Source organism: Sapajus apella, unplaced genomic scaffold (genome assembly GCF_009761245.1).
Source record: "Sapajus apella isolate SASKATOON/1434 unplaced genomic scaffold, GSC_monkey_1.0 scaffold12, whole genome shotgun sequence".
In the NCBI taxonomy this organism is placed as follows: domain Eukaryota; kingdom Metazoa; phylum Chordata; class Mammalia; order Primates; family Cebidae; genus Sapajus; species Sapajus apella.
This window is the reverse complement of record NW_022436952.1, coordinates 14,103,399-14,127,783: the sequence shown is the minus strand read 5'-3', so window position 1 is coordinate 14,127,783 and position 24,385 is coordinate 14,103,399. Positions and strand designations below refer to the sequence as shown.

The 24,385-nt window shown below is 38.5% G+C and overlaps 1 protein-coding gene across 2 annotated transcripts in view; it reads right to left on the bottom strand.

The window, feature by feature from the left end:
- ANKFN1 (ankyrin repeat and fibronectin type III domain containing 1) overlaps window positions 1–24,385 on the bottom strand; it is a 380,611-nt gene that overhangs the window by 88,065 nt on the left and 268,161 nt on the right. The gene's annotated exons all lie outside the window — the stretch shown is intronic.

The window sequence follows — 24,385 nt, the reverse complement described above, 5'->3', positions numbered from 1 at the left end:
CACCATTCTATTGAAAATGCTCTCTAAGGTCCAAGTGAGATTTTCATTCCAAATAAAGAAGCCTCCTTTCATTATCTCCACATCATTTGACACTTTCTCTTTCTAAAAACATTCTCTTCCCCTAATGTCTGCTCCCTTCTCCTCTCCTTCTCGCTCCCTTCTCCTTCTCTCCTTCTCCTCCTTGATACCTTCTTCCAAGCCTTTTCATTGGAAAAGGGGTTTGTGGCTTACATGTTCAATGTTCTTCTTCCTTGACATCCCCAAAGCAAATGTTTATTCCTAGTTAAATCATGCAAATTCTAATACCCCATTTTACTGTGATATCATATGCTTTCATCATATTTCCCATTGGTTGACAAAGTCATAGTCAGGAGAGATAAATTGTGCATCATCAGTAAAAAGTATCTTAAGCACTTGGTGGGATTTAAGGCAAGCATAAATGAAGCAGGGACTAAAGGACCTTAAATCCCATGGGAAGAAACGTCTCTGTGTTTCTAAAATTCATGATAAGCAATAGGTCTTAAGATTTAAATTATATTCTCTGTGCCACTTTCATACTTCAAAATCAAACCAATCCATCCCCAAAGCCTGTGTGACCCCTCGAGTCACACAATTCCTCTGCTTTGGTTGCCCCTGCATTCTCTCCTTTTCTTCACAATGTTCCTGGGCATCTCACTTCCTTTCTCCATTCTCTTGAATTGCTCTCCTAAAATTCCTAGTGCTTTGATCATCAGCAACAGTCTCCCCTTGAGAAATCTTGCCATATTTGGCCTTCCTTACTTTGTGCAACTTTTTTTTTCCCCATAGTTTTGGTTGCCCCCGTCTTTCTACTTCTCTTATCCTTTAACTGCTTCTTTCTAGGCCCTTCCTGGTTTCTCCCCTTTTCCTTCTCCCTTTGATGTGATGTTCCTTCAGAGTTTGAGGTTTGGCTCTCTTTTCACTCCATGTGTTTGCCCTTGGTATTGACTTTATCCACCTTTATGGCTCTAACTATGAGTCTTAAAACTGTGATTCTATATCCAGCCTCCTGCTCGAGCTCGAACTTCGTTCTGTTAATCTCTACTTGAGTGCTTTCCATTCCAAGTGTCCCCTAAGTACTTCTTTTATACCAAAATATGTTTCTTCTCTTATTTCCTCAAATTTAGCTAATGGCACTGTCATGTATCCAGCCACTCAACCAAAAATCTCAGTGCATCCTTCTCTTCTCCTTTCCCCCAATTCTTCAACATCGTTTCATCACTAAACCAAGTAGTTTCTGCTTCTAAAATGCCTCCTATAAGTTGCCCTCTTCCCCGATACTGCGATTACTCCAAAGAATGGCTTATGAATATGAATGCCAACTCTGTAATAACTCTTTAATTGATTTTTCTGCTTGTCTTTTCATCCTTACATATAATCCTCTTAGGCTGGAGGACAGAGGCTTATGCCTGCAATCTTAACAGTTTGGGAGGCCAAGGCAAGAGGATCACTTGAGTTCAGGAGTTCAAGACCAGCCTGGACAACATAATGAGACCCCATCTCTGTAAGATATAAAGCAAAAAACAGCTGGGTGTGGTGGCATGCCCCTACCGTCCTAGCTACTCAGGAGGCTCAGGTGGGAGGATTGCTTAAGCCTGGGGGTTCAAGACTGCAGTGAGTTGTGATCATACCACTGCACTCATCCTGGGCCACAGAGTGTGACCCTGTCTCAAGAAAAATAATCCTCTTACTATATCCTGAATTATAGTTGAAAAATGAAGATCTAATGATTTCATTCCTTCACCTAATATCATGTCACAGTGTCCAGTTGCTTTGAAATAAAATGAAATCTTAGGAAGGCATTTAAAGACCTTCATATCTGGTCCCAATTGTATGTTACTGTTCTAAATTCCTGCCATTTTCCGGAAGAAAGTCTTTGTTCTGTAAGTCTCTGTTACCTGATTATTTTGTGCATTTTCTGCTTCTGTGTTTTGTCCCCATCTTTCAACCTCTGCTTAGGACCTACCAAGGTCATCTCTAAATTCATCAGGAATAATTCATCAAACACACCTGTTTTTCTGCTCCTTAAGTCCCTTATTTCTGTAAAAACAAGATTTATTAAAATGTATTATGTTTTATGGTATGTATCGCTTTCCCTTGATCATGAGAATCTTGAAAACAGGAAGTGTCACTTATTTTTCTTCCTTTCTAGTATGTGGGTCTGTGCTTGGTGCATCAAGGGTGCATATTAAATATTTACAAATCAAATGCATATATATGTTTACACACACACACACACACACACACACACACACACCACAAACACCACACAGAGATACCTAAAATAGATTGGTTTTTCCAACACAAAAATATTTGCCTTTCATGTGAATCTTCTTCTTTTCTAGTCTCTTGCTTCTTAAAGCTATAAGGCATGTTAAACAATCTAGTTAGAATCAAATGATTAAGATTATATGTTAACTCAAATTGGGTCTATACCTCCTTACAAATATGTATTCTAAAACACATATATATTTATATATATGTATGTGTATCACGTATATGTTTCTATTTTTCAAAATGTTTTATTCCACTTACAAGCTACTAACTCTTGAAGAAGCCAAGTCTCTGAAAGTCAAATTGGGGAAGGTTTGTAATCAGAGAATAATGTTACACCTAATTTAGCTATAGAAGAAAGGTATCCTTGAGTGAGTTATGACAAACAGAACAAAACAAAAATAAGTAGAAAATTTGCAAAGAAATTTAGAAAGAGCAAAGAATATAGGAAAATTCTGGAAACAAAAATATCTTTGGTTGCCATTGAGACAAACATGATTAATTTTTGTGGTGGAGCTCTAAGCTGCAGGTTGAGAATCAAGGGCTGTGACTCCAGGCTAAGAATTCAAGAGAACTTGCCAAAAGAAGAGCAAGGGATTAGTGGGAATAATACTAGATTATCTGGCAAATGATTAATGAAAAGTTTTTCAGAGATACACTCTTTAGAATTTCTAAAGAAACTTCAATTTATTTTTGAAACGGTTCAAGTTTTACTGAAACATGTTTTACAAAGCAAGTTTCAAGCGGAAAGGGGTGCCAGGCTTCTTGCAAAAGAAAACATAAACAGAAGCTGGTTGTAAGAAGACATGGTTCTGCTTTGGGAATTAATAGAAGGTTTTAAACAGTTAAGTCTAATTAGATTTTATAACATTTCTGAGTTTCGAAGGGGAGGGGGCTAGAGAAGGAGAAGATTCACATCAAAGGCAAACAATTCTCCATGTTAGAATGGCTAATCTATTCCGGGCAACCAACAGTCTTTTTCCCTGTGTGTACTTCCTTGGGTTGGTAGACTCCTTTTGGCACAAAGCCACAGAGAGAAGAAAGGAATTTCTGCAGACTTAAAGAGTGAAGAGAGAAACAGAGTTAGCAGGAGCCACTTTGAGAGCAACTGGGAATTCTTTTTTTTTTTTTTTTTTTTTTTGAGATGGAGTTTTGCTCTTGTTGCCCAGGCTGTAGTGCAATGGTGTGATCTCAGCTCACTGCAACCTCTGCCTCCTGGGTACAAGCAATTCTCCTGTCTTAGCCTCCCAAGCTGTTTGGATTACAGGCATGCGCCACCATGCCTGGCTAATTTTTTTGCATTTGCTAGAGACAGGGTTTCATCACGTTAGTCAGGCTGGTTGTGAACTCCTGACCTCAGGCAGTCCACTGCCTTGGCCTCCCAAAGTGCTAAGATTACAGGCGGGAGCCACTGAGCCCAGCTGCAACTGGGAATTCTAAGATCAGCTCAGAATGGTCTCTTTGGAAAGTTGTATGTAGGTAGTTTACAAACTTAACATTAAAACCCTGAGAAAATAACTTATAAGCCAGTTCTAAAACCATAGAAAACTTAAAATGTTTAAGATAAAGATGAGAGAAGCTGTTTCTACTTAGCTCTGGGAAGAAGCAGGGTTTAATTATGCAATGGCTCATAGCAGTTGAAAATGAGCAAGAAAGGTACTTGATTAGTATTAGGTATTAGTATTAGCATTCCCCAAAATTTGGCTCTGGTTCAAACTGTGATTCACTGCATTTATATCAAGTAGCCATGAGTATTTTAAATGGGATTCATTGTTATTTTAACAAAAATTTAATTTTTATCTAAGTTTTATATTTGCAGAGTCATTTGGATAGGGAAGTTCTACGTGAACACCGCCATTATCTGATGGCAGCTATATAAATCACAGTTCCAGAAGATTAAAAAGAAAAAGAGCCCCAGAGGCCTGGCCCTGTCACCCTGAGGTCTATAATATAATGGGAAATGTCATAGATGAGTCACAGACTAGAAAATTTACAACTCAAAAGAATTAGAGTATGCAAGCAGAGGATATGGTATAAAGCTTAGGTAAATTTCAAGGCTTATGATGTGGATTATATAATACACCCTGTTTTAGCTGAAAACAGGCTTAAGTTGCAGGCCAGCTTTTGGAGAGGTGAAGACTATGCTTAATAAAGGTATAAGAAAAAAACACGCAGCAACGTCTCATTAATTTTTATTCAATTGATAAAAAAAAAACAACCTCCTAAAACTCGCTGTTGTGCAGATTCTCCCTAAAATCTCAAATGCCTCAAAGCCTAGAGTTGTTTTATCCTGATCACACATTGGGAGAAATATACCGTAAAAGTTATGCTCTTTCTTCTGGCCCAAACGTCACCCAACTCCTCCACTTAGCCTTGTTGGTCACTTGCCCTTAGACCCATCCATTGCTTATGCTGTTTTCTCCTGTGGTATGGCCTCCTTTCCTCCCAAAACTTCTGCTCCTTTCTTCAAACAGTCCTGGTTCAAAGTCCTTTCCTTTTTCTAGCTTTCTCTGGCTCCCCAAGGGAATCATCCTTGCCAATTTTCCCTTAGCAGTTTTAATATGTCTCATACATTGCACTTGCTTTATTGTTTTATGTTTTTGTTTTTTAGTGATCTGTCTCCTCTGTTCTCTGTAAGCTCCTGAGGGCAAGGACCAGCCTGATTAATATCACTTTCCAAACAGCTAGCATAGCAAAGTATAGGTGGCTCAGTAAATGTTGGGTAAATACTGAATTCTTGACTTTGGAATGCTTCAAGTCTATGGTAGGCAGGAATTTGACGCTGGTACAGAGAGCATAAGAAAACTGTCAGAATGGAGGAAAAAAAGGCAAAAGAGAATGGCAGTTCCTTGTACTGCTCAGTTCATGATTGAAATGGTGATTAATTCCTGGCCTCCAGATTCCAGGCATCCTGGACTCTTCACTTGTCCATACTGCCTCTCAGAAACCAAAAAACTGAAAGTGTATTTCCTATTCCCTATCAGCTCTTCGATGGAACCAAAACAGCATTCTTACTGGCCACATTCACCCTGGCGCCTTAGCTAATGAACGGAATTTGGCTAGACTGCCCAGCCCAGCACCAGAGCATTATGAAATCTTCCCCTGATCCATCTAATTGTGTAGTTTCTAACCTTTCAGGCCAATCATAGCACAAGAAGAAGAGAGAGGGAGAGAAGGATGTGCCGAGAAACCCAGACAGAGATCAAATACAGTCATTTCTAGAGATGAGAAGATGTGTCTTGCTGTAGCACGAACCCGGTCAACACTTGTGGGTTTTAAATTAGGAACTGACGTGAAAACTCTGGATCTGGGAATTCTGTTTAGCTCTGGCAAAATATGAGGTCGGAGCTGCTTGCATTTTTATTTTAAATTCCCTTGGTAGTCTTAGGAACAGGGGCATGCATTACTTTCAAACAAGAATCTTTATTGTTTGCATAGCACACAGTCATCCAGTTAATTAGAAAAACATTTTTTCCCAAATTAAATTTCCCTAGAAAAACAATGATTTAAATTAAGGGCAAAAGGCTTTTTCGTCTTCTTCTTCTTTTTTTTTTTTTTTTTTTTTTTCACACACTATAAAAATCTTCTTGCATCCACTACTTCTGAAGATTAAAAGCAAAGTTGGAATCAGAAGGCTGTATTCATTTATTTATTGGCAGGTTCTGCCATCACAAAAATAACATGTGCTTATCTGTGTATTGTGTACTCTCTTAGTTTTGCTTATCATACAACAGGGCTACACACATATACAGGTAGGGATCAGAGGTGTCTAAATGTTCAGATTTTTGAAAAATTAATAAGCACTACAAGTAATCACAAAAAATCTCCTCCATAGTCTGAATCATTTGCTTGTTAATTGTTCTCTGAATACTTTTTATATTATGGCTCTTACCTAATTTTTTTTAATTCTTTTTTTTTTTGAGGCAAATTCTTGCTCTGTCACCCAGGCTGGAATGCAGTGGCACAATCTCGGCTCACTACAACCTCCACCTTCTGGGTTCAAGTGATTCTTCTGCCTCAGCAGAGAAATTTGCTGACTACTGGCTGAGACTTAAGAAAGTGATGGAGAAAACGTTAATAATGCACACTAAGGATGTCTGTGACTGTTACAGTTATAAATTGCACAAAAAATTTGAGGAAATAGTCTTCTAATACTCAAAAACTATTATTTGATTCAACAAAGAAGTTAGTTATGTCATTGATGAATGAGTGAAGCTCTAAAGCAGGTCTTTGTTGCTCTATTTTTGATTTACTTTCTTAAAGTAAATAAAAATATCAACCAACATTTACATGGAAACTGCACCATTCCATTAATTGCAGCCATCATTTGGCTGTAGATTCAAAAGTTCAACAAAAATAAACAAAAGCGTTTTGGTAGACTCGATAGGTGATAAGGAATCTACAATAAAGAGAACCGTGGATTTTATGATTATTTGTAAATCGTGTGCTACACATTCTTTCCAACAGTAAAATTTACAATAGGCTTATATGCTTCTATATGTCTGTATGATTATATGCATATGTATATAATTATATGTATATATAATCTATCTACCTATATTTTTTCTTCCCAGGGAATCAGTTATTAAGCATTTACCATCATATCACTGTATAAATGCTAGATGATTGTTCAGGCAGACTTTAGAAGGTGGATGTATTATGACTAGCATGTATAATGAATGTCTGAGTGATGTAGACTTCTTGGGCATAATTTAGATAACATTCTGATATCAAGAGTCAAGAATTAGGTACTTAAACCCCTTTAGGACACAGGAGGGACACAGTGAGGGAATCTGGGGCAGAAGGTCAGTTACTAAGTAGTCACCACCTGGGAGGTCTGTGCAGTGGCCAGGCTCCAGGCCCTGAGCAGTACAGGAACCCAGGTTCCCTGCATCAACTCTTGTCTAAGCCAGGGCTTGCCCAGAAACTGGCAAAGGACACAGCCTGCAGAGTGGGCATCTATGGACCTATCTGAGCAACCAGGACAGCAGTCATGGACTGACAAGCTAAATGCTGTTCGTATGTATGGCAGGACATACCAGGCCACTACTCCCAATAGCATAACAGATTATACCTAAACAGGACTAAATGTGCTTCATTATTATTACATTTTATTGCTGTGTATAGCGGTATTTTATTATATATTATTTTAATATTTTATTTCATGCTATCTGGACCTTATGAATAAGCACCTTTAGGACATTGAAAAAAAGTAGGCCCACAGATCACTAACTCAAACTCTTCTACTTTCTTTACTTCCTTGAAACCCTGCCATATCCTTGAGTAAGATGTCCAGACAGATTGTCACTTGTTTACAGTAGTTTTTAGGAGAAACTCTCCTGATAATTTTTATTCATGAAAGACGTATGAGCTTTTAAAAAACTGTAATGGATGTAGCCAAACAATAGCAAGAACTCAAAAGCCAGTGAGAACTGGAGATCGGCAGGCTTGGGCTACTAACCCCACCACCCCTCCTTGAAAAGAGGCAGCCTCTGACAATGCTTCCATGGGGCAAGAGCTCTCCTGGAGATGTTTCCTGGGATTCTGACATTTTTGTTTTGTTTTGTTTTCAGCAGAGTAATACCGATGTTGCTTGCATGGAGAGAGCTCCTGCAAGCTACTTCGCATTCCTAAAGGAACAGAGCAAGGAGAGCATAGGATTAGCTGTCTGATTTATATGCACAAAGACCAAGATATGTAGTCAGTTTACATTTGCAGCTTTCTGAATCCTGTTGGGCATTCCTGAAATTAAAATCACTAGCTACGGGTGCAAAAGCAGAAACAGTTCAACTTTCTTGCCAGATACTGAGCCTTCATTTAGAAAGGGCACTCTGCTTGGCTTTTCTTTCATTCACCTACTACATCCATTGAAAAGATCTCATTTTCCTCCTTATAATTTTAAGTAATGAATCAAACTCCTTGAGGACAGGATCAACGCCAATTGATTTTTAGACACCTATCCCCACTTTCTCTTGTAGAAGTACAGAATCAGGGCTCAGATTGGGTGGCTTTGACTTATGTGTGGACATCGATAGGGTGAGGACAATCTTCATAGATACAGTTTGCTCTCCGGGAGCTACAAAATAGGGACACCTTTGCTAAGCATTTAACTTAATTTCTGAGCCTTATTTCACATTATTCCCTGCATTTACCCTGTGCCCAGGGAGAAAAAACCATTTAATGAAAATCTACCAGCTTCTTTTACAGAAAATGTCATCATTATTTCTCACAATAAATGATTTTAACATTTATTCTCACAATTCCTGAAAGATGGGCTAATTCAGTAATTTAATAATTCTACCCATTTAACATGTAGCATAACTGGGAATTAAAGCCAGGCTGCTTAAACCCAAAACTTCCCTATCATTTCCAGAAGTTCTCAAACCTTCCCCTGGCCTCCAAGGCGTGGATCATCTGGGCTCTCTCCATCTACTAGTTTCATTTCTATAATGCTTACTTGTTTTCTTTCTGTCTCTGATTTTTAGATCCTCAAACATGCCAGACTCCTTCCTGTCTCAGGAAACTCACACATGCTGTTCATTTTGCTGGAAATGCGCTTTCTTCTGACTTTTGACTTTTATTTCATTATTTATTTCTTCCTTTTCTTTCAGCCATCCACGTAAATGTCAGTTCTACATGGAACCCTTCTCTGATCTCCAAGACAACTTTGGGTCCCTGGTATATCCTCTCAGAGCACCAAATACTGTTCCTTTGCAGCACAGTAATTATTGATTTATGCAATTATCTTTTATCTTGGTAAGCTCCATGAGGACAGTGGCTATGTCAATTTTATATGGCACTATAGTCCTTAGCATATGCCGCAGCATGCAGAAGACCAATAAATACTTTTGGATTTGGTGTTAGATTTTTTAAGCAGTTGCCATTAAATTTTATTTTACTTTACATTTTAAAGGCATACAACATGATATCGTGATATTCATATACATAGTGAAATGATTACATAGTCAAGCCAATTAACATATTCATCTCTCACATAGTTACCTTTGTGTGTGTATATGGTAAGAGCATCAAAATCTACCTTCTCAGCAAATGTTTCAGTATATTACTAACTGAAGTCTACCTAACTATAACTTTTTACTGTTTGACTTACATTCCCCCATTTTCCCTCCTCCCACCCCACTGCTTCTGGTAACTGCTATTCCACCCTCTTTTGCTGTTTGTGACCTTTTTTAAGAAAAATTAAAAATTCCACATATAGAAGTCATGCAGTAATTTTTCTGAATCTGGCTTATTTCACTTAGCATAATGCCTTCCAAGTTCATCTGTATCACAAATGACGTTAGATTATTGATTAGGTTGTAGGGTTATGGAGAAGCAAATGACATGCTCTCTGACCTCAAGGAGCTTACAGTTTAATATCATGGTCTATTTCTTACAGATGAAGACAGTAGGTTTAGAGAGATCAAGTCCATCTCAGACCAATATTCTCCCCCATCACAATGACTCTACATTCTTTTCTTGTCAAAAACCTACTCAAGGGAAAGGCCCATGCTCCATCAACTTCAGGTTATTCTCTCTGATCCTCCAGAATAATTTCAACTGTCATTCTTTTTGGCATTGATATAGTCTACTTCACATTATAGTGATTTGTGTGCATGCATTTTCAACTCTACCAGCACAGTATATTTCAAATTGGTCTTCTATTAACTTTCTAAGCTCCATTGCTATAATTACCCTCATTCAAGCCATTATTGTTTCACATCCATATTCCTCCAACAGTTTTATAGCTGAGCTAGTCTCTCTGCCTTTATTCATAGCCCACCAATCCACTGACACGAGAACTATCTTTTCAAAGCATACATCCTATCATAATACTTTCATACTTAGACACCTTGTACTGGTTCTCTAATGCACCTGGAATAAAATCTAAACTCCTCAACAGAGTCTACATCAGGGCTTGACAAACTGGAATCTGTGAGCCAAATCCAGCCTGCTGCCTGTTTCTGTATAGCCTGTGAGCTAAAAGTGGTTTTTATATTGAAGAAAAAGCAAAATATTTTATCATGTGAGAATTATAAGAAATTTAAATTCCACTCGTTGGCTTACCTACTGACTCAATGGAAGAACTGAGTAGTTGCCATAGAGACCATAGAACCTGCAAAGCCTAAAATATTTACTATCTGATCTTTTACAGGAAAAGCTTGCTAAGCTCTGTCCTACAAGGCATCATGATCTGGCTCTTGGTTGTTTCTTTGAAATCCCCTCTTCTGCCAACCTACCCATTTTGCTTCATCAGCAATTTCTATTTCTCAAACTCACCAAGGGATTTCTACCAAGCCTATTTATGCCTCTCCTCTAACACACTATCTTATTTTATTTTTATTACTTATCACTAACTGAAATTGTTTTCTTTATTTACTTGTTAACTTAAGAAAATGTGAGCTCCATGGGCTCACCTGTTGTTACCCCACTGTATTCCCAGGGCCTAGGAGAGGATGTGCACATGGTAGGCATTTAAAAAAAAATTGTGTAAAAGGAATATCTTATCTTCCCTGGAACTTCTTTGGTGCAGACTCTGTATCTAACTCACTTTTGCGTCTCTCACAGTGGCCAACATCTGTAGAGTAATAGTTCCAAAAATAGGTATTGGCTGGATAAAATGACAGTCACTTCTCTCTCTTCCTGGGACAAAATGAAAAAAAAAAAAAAAGGCACTTGTCAGCTGGGACCCAAGAAACCATAATGTGTGTGGCATCTTTTTTGCCTCATCTATACTCTACTGGTTGAGAGCACATTTTATGAAGGGGCCACAGGCCAGGTGCAGTGGCTTACATCTGTAATCCTAGCACTTTGGGAAGCCGAGGTGGGCAGATCACTTAAGGTCAGTTCAAGACCAGTCTGACCAATATGGTGAAACCCTGTCTCTACTAAAAATACAAAAATTAGGCGGGCGTGCTGATGGGTACCTGTAGTTCTAGCTGCTCAGGAGGCTGAGGCATGAGAATTACTTGAACCGGGAGGCAGAGGTTGCAGTGAGCCAAGATTGCACCACTGCACTCCAGCCTAGGTGAAAGAATGAGACATCATCTTAAAAAAAAAAAAAAAAGAAAAGAAAAGAAAGGAAAGAATAAAGAAAAGAAAAAGGGGCCATGGATTCCAGTATAGTTCTCAGAGAACAGTTACCATGGGGATATCAAGTGTCCCAATGAAGGGCATTTCTAGTTGATGCTGAATTAGGCCACGTATCTTCTGATAATGGGGAAGAACCATTGGCAAAGGATGGGGTTAGCAGTTTTTCCTAAGAAAATTGCTCCAATTATTTTAAAAATAATCATCTTTTAAGATATAGCATGTAATAATGTCACAAAAAGTGAACGATAAAATGAAAATCCTGAAACAATCACAACCACAATGGTTTATAGGAGCTAACACTTGGTAATCTTTGGAAGATGCCGGGAGACCATCTATTAATATTTACTAGAACCTTGTGCTTTAGTTATAAATATTTCTTTTTTTGTTTTGTTTTGAGAGGGAGTTTTACTCTTGTTGCTCAGGCTGGAGTGCAGTGGCGTGATCTCAGTTCACTGCAACCTCTACCTCCCTGGTTCAAGCCATTCCCCTCCTCAGCCTCCAGAGTAGCTAGGAATACAGGCACCCACCACCATGCCTGGCTAATTTTTTATATTTTTAATAGAGACAGGGTTTTATCATGTTGGCCAGGCTGGTCTTGAACTCCTGATCTCAGCTGATTCACTTACCTTGGCTTCTCAAAGTGCTAGTATTACAGGTGTGAGCCACCATGTCCAGCCATAAATATTTCATTTAATCCTCCTAACACTCCTATGTGGTAGGTAATGTTCTCTTCATTTTACAGATGAGGAAACTGAGACTCAAAACTTTTAAATAACTAGCTCAGGTCCACACTGCCTATTAATGCAGAGGCTGGTTTAGAACCCCTGTCTACCTTATCTGCCTCCCAATTCCATATGGGGAGAAAGTAATAAATGGATTAATAGCCATGTTCAGGTCTTTTTGGTTAGAGAAAGCTCTACTATGTAAAGCTCAGTCTTTGAGATATGACTTTTGCTGACTGAACCTAAGGCAGGGGTCCCTGGTTGGCACCTCTGTCCCCGTTCCCCAAGGGACAGGGTTGTCTCTAATACTGTGACTTCCTTGTTATGCATTTCAAGAGGGAGAGAGGGTTGGGGGCAGTGACCACCAAGCAGAACAATGGGTTGTACTGATGCTGGGGGCTATGAGTCTCATGAAGGTGTTCTGTATTTTCATATCAGCTACATGTGGTAATGGTGGCCAAGATAAGTACTGAGTAAAAGAAATAAATAAACAAACAGCAATGTAAACAGTCACAGAAGACTCATGTACATTACTGGCCCATAATTGGAGCCTGGTTCATGTTATGCAGTCTTACTGGTGCCAAGTCTTTCTCCTCCTCCCCCTCTAATAGCCTACTCCAAGCACTCCCAGTTCTGGATAAGGTTCATATCTTTTAGTCACCTGCTTCTCTCTCCTCTGGCTATAGACACGTAAGCTGAGGTGAGAGACAGGATGGAAGACCTGGGAATAAAACAACTCCAAAGTAGCAGTGGGTCCTTAGGACCCAAAGGAATTTGTAGGGAAATAAAAATAAATAAAAAAGAAAGAACCAGACCACCTTGGGAGGCCAGCCCCAGTCTTCTTCCCTCTGTGTCTCACTAAAAAGAATGTGCTATTTCGGGCTTTTTTCTTCTGTATTTGTTTTCACATTCTCCTGTAAATTACTCAACAAGGTGCCTTACTGATCCTGAAAAATCCAATCTTTAGATTTTCACGTCAAGTCAAGAAGCTCGCACAGCTTCCTAAGGAAACAAAGAGCCTTCTCCTCTGTTCCCAGGCTCAGGTTCTGCTTTCGTGATGATCAGACTGGCTGATGTCGAGATATAAATCTCCATAAGTTCATATGGGAGTTCTTTTTGGGGGGACTCTCAGATAGGCTTCAGCTGATCAAAGTAAACCCTTTATGTTATAAGAAAGATATGTGGATTTTTTTCAGATACCTGTGAAAGATTAAACATCTCAACATAACATTGCATATCCTAGCAAGGGGTATTTGAAAGACCGAATTACTTTTCTTGGGAAAATGCTGTAGTTATCTCTATTTTGTTTGTTGCCTTTGGTTTCTGCATATCTACTTGCATGTGATATCTCTAAATTTTCAACATTCACAAAACACAGTTAATACAGCAGCTTTGACCTAAAGTGCATAATGTTGAATATTTTCCAGCTTATCTGTTTAACTGGTAGATTGACTCATGCATGCCTTTTATTTTGGTCCATGACAGCAGCCGGCACATAGTAGGCATCCAATGAAGATTTCTTAAATCAATGAATGCCGTTGTTCAATTAGTAAAGAAGACTGTCACATTGACAGTTGAAAAGGAAGAACAAGACTGCTATTTGCAAATATTCAAAAGAGGTCACCCACTGTGGGGAGGAGAATGTGGTTGAAAGAAAGGAACTCCTCAGATTTTGAAAAGTTTTACATATTTTAAAGTAACCAGTGTGGGACAGGAAAGTCATTGACCATGATTAAATCTTAGGAGTCAAGTACATGGCCCATAGACAGTAGAAAAGAGAATTATGTGGACCCATTGGAGGAATATATACATAATAGGCTCTAAACAAACATAATTGAATTTTTTGAATTTTGTGTTTTTTGGTCGAATACTCAATACCAAGCTAATGCTGGTACATTCAGAATAAGAAATCAAATCCAACTTTAAATATAGTGCTGATTGTCTGACTGATTTATCAGACCTAATTCATACACTTCTAGGGACTAAGCAATGTTTTGGGGATGTAAAAATGAATAAAGCCCAAATCTTATCCTACAGACAGTAACAGTCCAGTGGTGGGGAGCGAGACAGTCAAGTCAATGTAAGATTATAATACAATCTGATGAGATTAATGATAGAGGCAGGCTCAGATTGGGGTCGCCCTAAACAGTCTGGCAGGGAGTGGTTGGGGATAACTTGGTAGACAGGCTGGCTCCTGGCGGACTTCTGAAGGATATATAGGAAGGAGTTGCTAAAGGCATTCCAGGCAGAGGTTGCTGTGTGTGCAAAGGCACAGAGCCATGGTGTGGTCAGGGAATTGCAAGACAATTACAAAGAACAGGAGAAGAGGTGAAGTGAGATGGGAGTGTGACTTTAGAGATAAGATGAGACAGGAGACAGGAGCTCAGGGTCATGATAAGAAGTATCAACATTATTTGAAAGCATTTTGGAGTTCTTGAAGGATCAGGCCACTATGTGATCAGATTTGCATTATAGGAAAATTACTTTTGTATTTTGTAGGAGGAAATTGGAGAGAGTCAATGCTGTAGTTAAAGAGACCAGAAAGACATTGGTGCTATGATCTATGTGAGATGTGGTACAGCTCATTGTGGATATTATCTCTACCTTTGAGGAAACTTCCTGACTTTCTGTTACCCCTCAAAACCAGCTTTTCCTATTCATTGAGGCATCTGTGAGCCAAATTTATATGTAAACCCAAATATTTGGCATCACAGCATCACAAGTTCTCAAAGGAATGGTGAATACTGGAGTTCAGCTACTTTTTTTTTTTTTTTTAAACTAAGACCTATTAGCAACAGTGTATATGTATACTTAATAATTTCCAAATCAAATATCATGGTCATATCAAAAACCATGCTCTCTCTCCAGGCGTATGTAACAGGTCTCAGCTTTACTCAAAGCTCAATTGCAAACAGTAATAAAAACATTGACATCTCATTGCTCATTTAATATTTATGTAGCTGTCACCATCTCAGTTCTACACATTTGAAACCTCAGAGTTGGTCGAACTTGAGGTGAGCTGAAATCCCCTTTGACAGTAGGTTTTTTGGGGATGCTTTCATCCTTAAAAAACTTTCAAAACAACACTCAGATAGTGGCAAGAGATCAAAGAAATGCTGTGTTACCACAGAGGCTGCTGAAACTGTTATTTCCCCCAGAAAAGTTTTCCATTTCCAGAGAATAAAGTAGATCAGTCTTATTAGGGGTTGGAGCAAATACTCCGTCAGGCAAAAGCAGACCCAAGTCCAGCCAGATATACATTCATAGTTTCCTCTGCAAGGAGTCCAAGAGATACACGGAAGAGGAAGCAACCAAGGAGGGGGAGACTGGGGCTGATTGTCTACTTCTCATTGCAGGAGTAACACCTTACAGTTCCATAACATTTTTACTTTGTGACACCTTCTTCCACATTTTTCTCCTTTGATTTTCACAACAACCCTGTAATGTATTTTTCTCATTTTAGAGGTGAGGTCAAGGGTTTGCCAGACTGAGAGCACACACTGGGAATAAATGCGAGGTCCAGATTTCAAACCCAGGTCTGTCTGGGTTCAAAATCCAGTGTCTCTTTCTCACACAGTTTAATGAAACTTCAGCATGTACTCAAAAGTGAGGAAAACAGCACTTGTAGAGAAGGAATCATGGAGGTACACAGGTCTGTAAGTTCTCATTTTGAGTAAGTCTGAGGGACGGTACAGTTTTATGGATCAATGAAGTCTGATGATGAAGGGTAGAGCTTTATGTCTTTAAGGGTCTCACCCCTTGTTGCACCCACCTGCTACCCTGCAGGGCTCTGGAAAAATCTATAGCAACCACATTTAGAAGGACTGTAACACCAGTTGCTTCAAGCGTAAAATTGTGAGACTAAATTCTCCTTATTACTTAGGTTCTTCACCTTCAATAGTAGCAATTACCACATTTTAATGATACTTTCCAGTTTAAAAACACCTGTATGTACTCAAGTTTCTACATATAAAGCCAATACATTACTGAGTATCTTTAAGATTGGTGGGTGACAGAGATATAAACCTAAATAAGAAATTACCTTTGCCCTAGAATTATCACAGTCCAGCAGGCAGATGGGTAAAGATACAGACAGTTTCAATAAAATGTGATGCTTCCTATAACAGGCACATGAGCAAAGTGTTGCTGAAGTGGCAATGACCAACAAAGTTGGAGCAGGGAGGAAGATGGGATAAGGGAAGGTAACATTTGGTCTGGGTTTTGAAAATTGAGTAGGATTTTACTCAATCTTGGGGCGTTTCAGGGAGAGAGACTGAGAGCTGAAAAAGTTGGGCACAATCAAGTGAAAGATGGATGTTTGGCAGAAGAGGAAGAAGAGAAAAGCAAGAAGTGGGGGCTGAGGGATGGATTGATCTGCGAAAAGTCTCATATGCAATGCTGAGGGTTCGTTTTTATCTCATGCGGAGCCACTGAGGATTTATGAGCAGGGGAATGAAGTGATCAATTCCTGGTTTAAGGAGGGTCATTGGAGACATTTAAATCTTACACGATCTACTGTTCCTTACTCATATTTCAAATCAGTTAGCTGCTTCTCATGCTGTTTCAAGGACTTCACCCGCTAGCTAGTAGGGGTAGGAATCACTAGAACTAGTTGAATAACCTCTGACTTCAATTCCTACTGATACCATGTATCTGGGTGATACACGGTCCCAGCCTATTTGCTTTTTGTAGAGCCTTTGGTCTGTATTTGGGGTGATCTGCCCAGCTCATTCACTATCAACACTACACAAATAACCTAGATTTACCATGAAGAATGGCCCTACATGAGAACAGTGACATTTCTACACATTTTTTTTTTTAACTTCAATTTAGTTACTAAAAGGAATCTCCTCAGAATAATTGCTGGATGGTGTTGACAAAAGTTTGAATCACATCATCTGACTGCAGTTGTGCTGACAGCAGTCCCTAGAGAACTCTGCCGCAGAGACCAATGGTTGCTTTTACCCTCCTAGAGCAGGACCAGGACTTTGGACACCCAAACAATTATAGTTCCAGATCAAGCTCATGGTCTAGCAAAAGCTCGAGTCCACGCAGAGTTAAAAAAAGTTATGCTGCCTTGGCCATCTTCTTTATGAAACAAATTGCTCCATTTTTTTTCAGTGGAAAATGCTCAAAGATTTTTAGCATTGGGTCAAGGATGAAATCAAGAATTTCGGGGCATCGTAATGGTCACCACAATAATTTATTTCAAATTATTTTGAATGGTAAGGTTTATCAAAATGTTCATCATTCTCATCTGAAGGGTTAAACTAAAAAAAAGTCATGAGGATCTTGTTCTTCGAAGTTTTGAATTTCAAAAAGCATTTGCCAACATTGGATACTGATTATCTAAACATTTTAGTAGCATACACAGAGAAAAAGTAGTTGAAGAGTGTGTGTGTGTGTGTGTGTGTGTGTGTGTGTGTGTGTGTGTATGCGTGCGTGTGTGTGTGGTGGGAACGGGGGTGGGGGTTTGGCTAAATGCTGCCTGGGGCTGGAGAATGAAGAAATCAAAGTTTGTTTATTTTAGTATTTACTGTGTCAAAAAATCTGGTATAAAACTACATGGCCCAATAAGGCTAGGAAAATCAATTTACAAGTAAAAGGCCAAGGAAACCCAATAAAACATTTAATTGTGACAGATATAAGTACCATGTATTAGCAAGGTGCAGTGTGAACATGTTGCAAAGAAGCTCAGTTTTAAAATGCATAATTTATGCATGAATTATCTGACTAGTATTAGGAGACACATGGTTTTAAAATTATATATACATTTGGATAAAATAAGTTTTTATTTTCAGAAGACTCTGGAGAGATCTGATTTTTCTAAGTGTACTCATCATTTCACCCATTGAGAGGGACAAAAATACAGGTGAAACTGGTAGATCTGACACATGTCTTTCAAAAAGAAATGTGATATCACACATGGAAAAAATATAAATGCTACAAAAGGTTATATCCCCGCTTAGCTTGTGTCCCAGAGGCATGCTAAGATCGGTTCTTGACTCTCCTTTCAGATATTTTCCATGTTTATAAAGACAGAATATATTCTGATGAATCAGAGTCTTATGTTTCCTCATGAGTAAAATGAGGTGACATTTGACTGATTGAGTTGTTAAATGACATAATGATGTGAAAAATCCTTGATAAACTTTTAAAAAGTCTGCAAATTTTAACAGATTACAGCATCCTTAATCTGGACTCTGTGGACCTCTAGAAAATCTAAAGCTTGCTTTCAGAGTGTTGTAGACAAAATATACAAGGTACGTGTATTAATGCATTTTTACAATTTGCTTTGTTTTGTATTTTTCCTAGGCAGACAAAGCCACGATGGCCAGGAGTTTCTAAAAGGGAGAGTGATGCCAAAGAGGTTTAGTTTTGGCGTTTAGAGTCTAGTGCCATTTTCTTGTGTTTGTGCCCTCATTCACTGAATGAGCACCAGCTGAATGAGAGGAGGAAGATTGTGAGGTAGTTACTCGTTGTCCTTGGGACCCTCTGATTCTCTTTTTCTAGGCCTCTCTCCCTGTTCTGGCCATCATCCAGAACCAACACACACTTCACCCAGTGCCTATGTGTTCCTCATTGAGGCATCTCATTCCTCTAACTAAGCCTACTGTCTTGCACCATTGTGCCAAGTTTCCAGAATTACCTTCCAGTCTTCTTCCATCATCAAAACTCTAAACTCAGGCATCACAGAGGGAAGTTACACTTCTAACTAAAAATTAAAGATACATCTAATGATAAATTACTTTATATCAAAGTGTGATTAATGGTAAGGGCATAGAGACATGCCTGAGACCATTTTCATTTTTGTATTTTAATTACTTATTTGTTTTTAACCGCCACAGATATTTTCATTTTAAAAGAAGAAGTCAGAAGGAGCAACATAGAATATGAATTTCTGCCACAGAGTTCCCAGGTTTTCCTCTTTTGCAGCGCACATAATGGGATTATGGGTTCCCCATATGCTGAATTCCCATTGATGTATCCAGGGTTATGCACAGTGACCTGCAACTAGGTATAATTTCACCACTTTCATACTAAAGATAGTATATCAGAATGCAAGTGAGTAAAAGTAATATTACAAAAAATAACCTTGAATTTCCCATAACATTAAAAACAAAAGAAATAGTTTGCCAACGTTGGCACTCCAACTTTAGCATCAAACCATTATTTAAACTATTTGCCATGGACCTCATAGGTGATAATCACAAGCCTGGTGTGGTCCACAGCAATGCCAAGACTATCTATTAAGATAATACAGGTGTGATTTTACTTTTTTGGATGGGAGTTGGAATCACTTTAAGAGAGCAAGCTCTCTAGTGCTCCTCAAATTATTCATTCCTTCATTCATTTTCCATTCAGCTATTCATCTATGCAGCCACTTATTTATTCAGTCTAGATGTTGGCGAGAGGTAGAAAGGCACGCCATGCAGAGGGAATGATGTGTGCAATGGCGTTAAGGCATGAGTGTCTGTGAGATTATATATACCAAGGCAACATGAGTTGCCCTGGAGATTTGGCCATAGACTGCAGGATAAGTGGTGGGAGATGAAGCAGGAAAGATATGGGGAACCAGGTTGTTTAAAGAGTGCCTGCCTGTTAAGGACTGTGGATTGATGTAGTCATTGCCCCATGAAGCTGGTTATGTTTAAAGGGAATCCATATACAGAGCAAAATCAGATTCTTGAATATCTTCCTTCCTTCCTTCCTTCCTTCCTTCCTTCCTTCCTTCCTTCCTTCCTTCCCTCCCTCCTTCCTTCCCTTTCTCTTTCTTTTTTCCCTCCTTCCTTCCTCCCTCCCTCTCTCTCTCTCTCTCTTTCTTTCTTTTCTTTCTTTCTTTCCTTTCTCTCTTTCTCTCTCTCTCTTTCTTTCTTTCTTTTCTCTCTCTCTCTCTCTTTCTCTCTCTCTCTCTTTCTTTCTTTCTGACAGGGTCTCTCTCTGTTGCTCAGGCTGGAGCATGCAGCTCATTGTAACCTGTAACTCCTGGGCTCAAGCTATCCTCCCTCTTGAGTAGCTAGGTCTCGTGAGTAGCTATGCTGCAATAGTAGGTACTATAGGTATGTGCCACCATGGCTGGATAATTTTTCTGTTTTTTATTTTTTGTGGAGATGGGATCTTACTAGGTTGCCTCGGGTGGTTTAGAAATTTTGATCTCAAGTGATTCCCCTGTCCTGGCCTCAAAAGTGCTAGGATTACAGGCATGAGCCACTATACATGACCCAAATTTATATCTTAACATCATGGCCAGGGCTATGGAGAGGAAAGGCCAGTGGGCTGCTCCCATCCACTGACTCACGGTTGGCCAACTGCCTGGAGATTCTGACCTGATGAGTTGGTTCCCATGATCTACTCAGTTAAAAATGCAGAGATCTAAGGGCTGAGGTGTGAACCTCTGAACCCAGTAGAAGTAGCAAAGGCCTAAGAGTTCTCAGCATGTTACTCTAATCCCCTTGAGATCAGTGTTGAACTAGGCTTCTCTTGTTAAGAATGCTTAACTTCTGCAAACTCAAGAAATCTCACCTCAGTTCTACAAATTGCTCAGATCCTGGGCAAGGTGCGTTAACCCCTGAAGTTCCTAGCTTAGGCTTCAGACTCTCTGTGGTTTCTTTTCTTGTGTGTGTGTGTGTGTGTGTGTGTGTGTGTGTGTGTTTTTAACTTAGAAAGTAGTATGGAATAGGGGAAATATAATGAATTGGGAGTCAGGAGTCTTGCATTTTTGTCCTGGCTCTGCCAAATAATTTTGTGACCTTGAGAAAATCCCTTCACCTTTCTGGGTCTCAGCTTCCTCAGTTTTAAAGGAATAAATTGGGCCAGATAATCTCTGTTTTTATCTTGTTATTTCTTTTATTACTTATCACATATATTTTAAATGGCTGCTAGTATTTTATGATTTTATTCTAGCTTTTAAATATCTCATCACACTGCCATTTTAAATAAAATTCTATGAATATTGATTTATACATTTTTATTTTACTCTGTTCATCATTCTGTAGTACGCTTACTCTTTTAAAACAAAGGGGCTTCTCTTAAAATCATTTTAATCCCAGTTAAAAAAAAACTATTACAGGGTTTTAATTTTCCAGAATTATATCAGGCAATATGAGCAAAAGATCCATGAGGCCAAATTTTTATCCTCTGATCTGAAAGAACATCAAACCAACACAAACACATCCTTCACCTTTGTTAATTCCTTACCAAATAACAAAGAATTTATCACCACAGTGTCAAATAGATTCCATTGTTTAAATGTGGAAGAACAAAATATCAGGAAATAAAGGGAGGTCTTATTTAAATGGATGCCTCTAGAAACCATTTAATAATTATGACAAGTCAATTTACTTTAAAATCCTGGAGAAGTTTTGCTAAACTATTTCTGTTGGATAGTAGAAGACCCCTCAAATAAAAGTTGCAAGAAATTAGATTCCCTACCCCTGACTAATAAAGCAAACAGAGTATATTCTGATTCAAGAAAACACTCATGTAGAAAAGATGAAGCCTCCCAGAAGTGCTCATCCTCCTGTGTGAATAAAACTATCTTAAGACCTAATAACTTAAAGAAAAAGAAGGTAGACTTCAGAGAGTTCTAGTAGGCATCCAGTTATAACACAGGGCAAAGAAAATGGAAAGTCTAGAGTGATGTCAGCTACATGATGGAGTAGTAAGTGCCTGCTTATCCCTCCTCCCACAGACACACTAAATAAACACCTACACATGGATCAATTGTCTTTAGAGAAAGCCAGAATCCAGTTGAAAGACTCTCATACACTGGGTGACTGAGAAAATATCCACATCAAAATGGGTAGAAAAAGGCAGATACATTAATGCACTGATCTTTCCTTGGGCACAGTTCCTTAAACTTGGGAATAAAACCCCAACTCCTAGCTTCTTCCAGAGAGAACACGGACTTTTACCATACATATAGTGCCTGACTCTACGGTCCCTGCTGCAGGGCTTGACTCTTATGTCACCCTGCTTGAGGAACACCAGGGACAGGGCATGAAAGGATTTCCTACAAACACAAAGAACAAAGGGATTTTAAATGTATGTATTTTAAGAAACTTTTGTGGGTACATAGTACGTGTATATATATTAATGGCACACAAGAGATACCCTGATACAGACATGCATGTGAAATAATCACATCACAGAAAATAGAGTTCCATCCCCTCAAGCATTTACCCTTTGTGTTATAAACAATCCAATTATACTCCTAGGTATTTTAAAATGTAAATTTAAATTATTAATGACTACAGTCACCCTGTTTGTCTATGAAATACTAGTTCTTATTCATTTCTTCTAACTATTTTTATATTGTACCCATTAGCCATCCCCACTATCCCCCCACAACCTCCCACTACCCTTCCCAGCCTCTGGTAACAATTCTTCTATTCTGTATCTCCATGGACTTAATTGTTTGGATTTGTAGCTCCCACAAATAAGTGAGAACTTGTGAAGTTTGTCTTTCTGTGCCTTATTTCACAGAACCTAATGACCTCCAGCTCCATCCATGTTGTTGCAAATGACAGGATCTCATTCTTTTTCATGGCTGCATAGTACTCCATTGTGTATATGTGCCACATTTTCTTTATCCAATCATCTGTTGATGGACACTTGGATTGTTTCCAAATTTTGGCTATTGTGAATAGTGCTGCAACAAGCATGGGAGTAAAGATACCTCTTTGATAAACTGATGTTCTTTGTTTTGTATATCTATCTGGCAGTGGGATTGCTGGGTTGTATGGTAGCCCTATTTTTAGCTTTTTGAGGAATCTCCAAATTGTTCCTCACAGTGGTTGCAAGAATTTATATTCCCACAAACAGCATTCAAGAATTTCCTTTTCTCCACATCCTCACCAGCATTTGTTATTGCCTGTCTTTTGGGTAAAAGCCATTTTAACTGGGGTGAGATGATATCTAATTGCAGCTTTGATTTGCATTTCTCTGATGATCAGTGATGTTCTGCACCTTTTCATGTGCCTGTTTTCCATTTGTATGTCTCCTTTTGAGAAATGCTTATTCAAATCTTTTGCCCATTTTAAAATCAAATTATTAGATTTTTCCTGTAGAGTTGTTTGAGTTCCTTATATATTCTGGATATTAATCCATTGTCAGATGGGTAGTTTGCAAACACTTCTCCCATTCTGTGGGTTATCTTTTCACTTTGCTGATTGTTCCCTTTGTTTTTTAACTTGATGTAATCCCGCTTGCAAATTTTTGCTTTGGCTGCCTATGCTTGTGGGATATTACTCAAGAAATTTTTACCTACACCACCATTCTGGAGATTTTGCTCCAGTGTTATCTTGTAATCATTTCATAGTTTGAGGTCTTAGAGTTAAGTCTTTAATCCATTTCAATTTGACTTTTGTATATGGTGATAGATAGAAGTCTAGTTTTATTCTTCTGCACATGAATATTCAGTTTTCCCAGCACCATTTATTGGGGAGACTGTTCTTTCTCCAATTTTGTTCTTGGCTTCTTTGTCAATAATGAGTTTACTGTAGGTGTATGGATTTGTTTCTAGGTTATCTATTCTATTCTATTGGTCTATGTGTCTGTTTTTATGCCAGTATCATGCTGTTTTGATTACTATAGATCTGCAGCACAATTTGAAGTTAGGTATAGGGATTCCTCCAGTTTTTTTTCTTTTTGCTCAGGATAACTTTGGCTATTCGGGTCTTTTTTAGAATTTTTTTTTTTCTATTTCTATGAAGAATGTCATTGGGATTTTGATAGGGATTGCAATGAATCCGTAGATTGCTTTGGGTAGTATGGATATTTTAACAATATTGATTCTTCCAACTCATGAACATGGGCTATGTGTCCTCTGCAATTTCTTTCATCAGTGTTTTATAGTTTTTATTTTAGAGATCTTTCACTTTTTTGGTTAATCCACAGCATTTTATTTTACATGTGGCTGTTACAAATGGGATTACTTTTTAAATTTCTTTTTCAGATTAGTCACTGATGGTATGTAGAAATGCTACTGATTTTTGTATGTTGATTTTGTATCTTGCAACTTTATTGAATTTATCAGTTTAACAGTGTTGTTTTATCTGAGTGTAAAGTCTTTAGGTTTTACCAAATATAAGATCATATCATCTGCAAACAAGGATAATTTGGCTTCTCCCTTTCCAATTTGAATATCCTTTGTTTCCTTCTCTTGTCTGATCGCACTATCTAGGACTTCCAGTACTATGTTGAACAACAGTGGGTATCCCTGTCATGTTCCAGATCTTAGAGGAAAAGATTTCAGTTTTTCTACATTCAGTATGGTG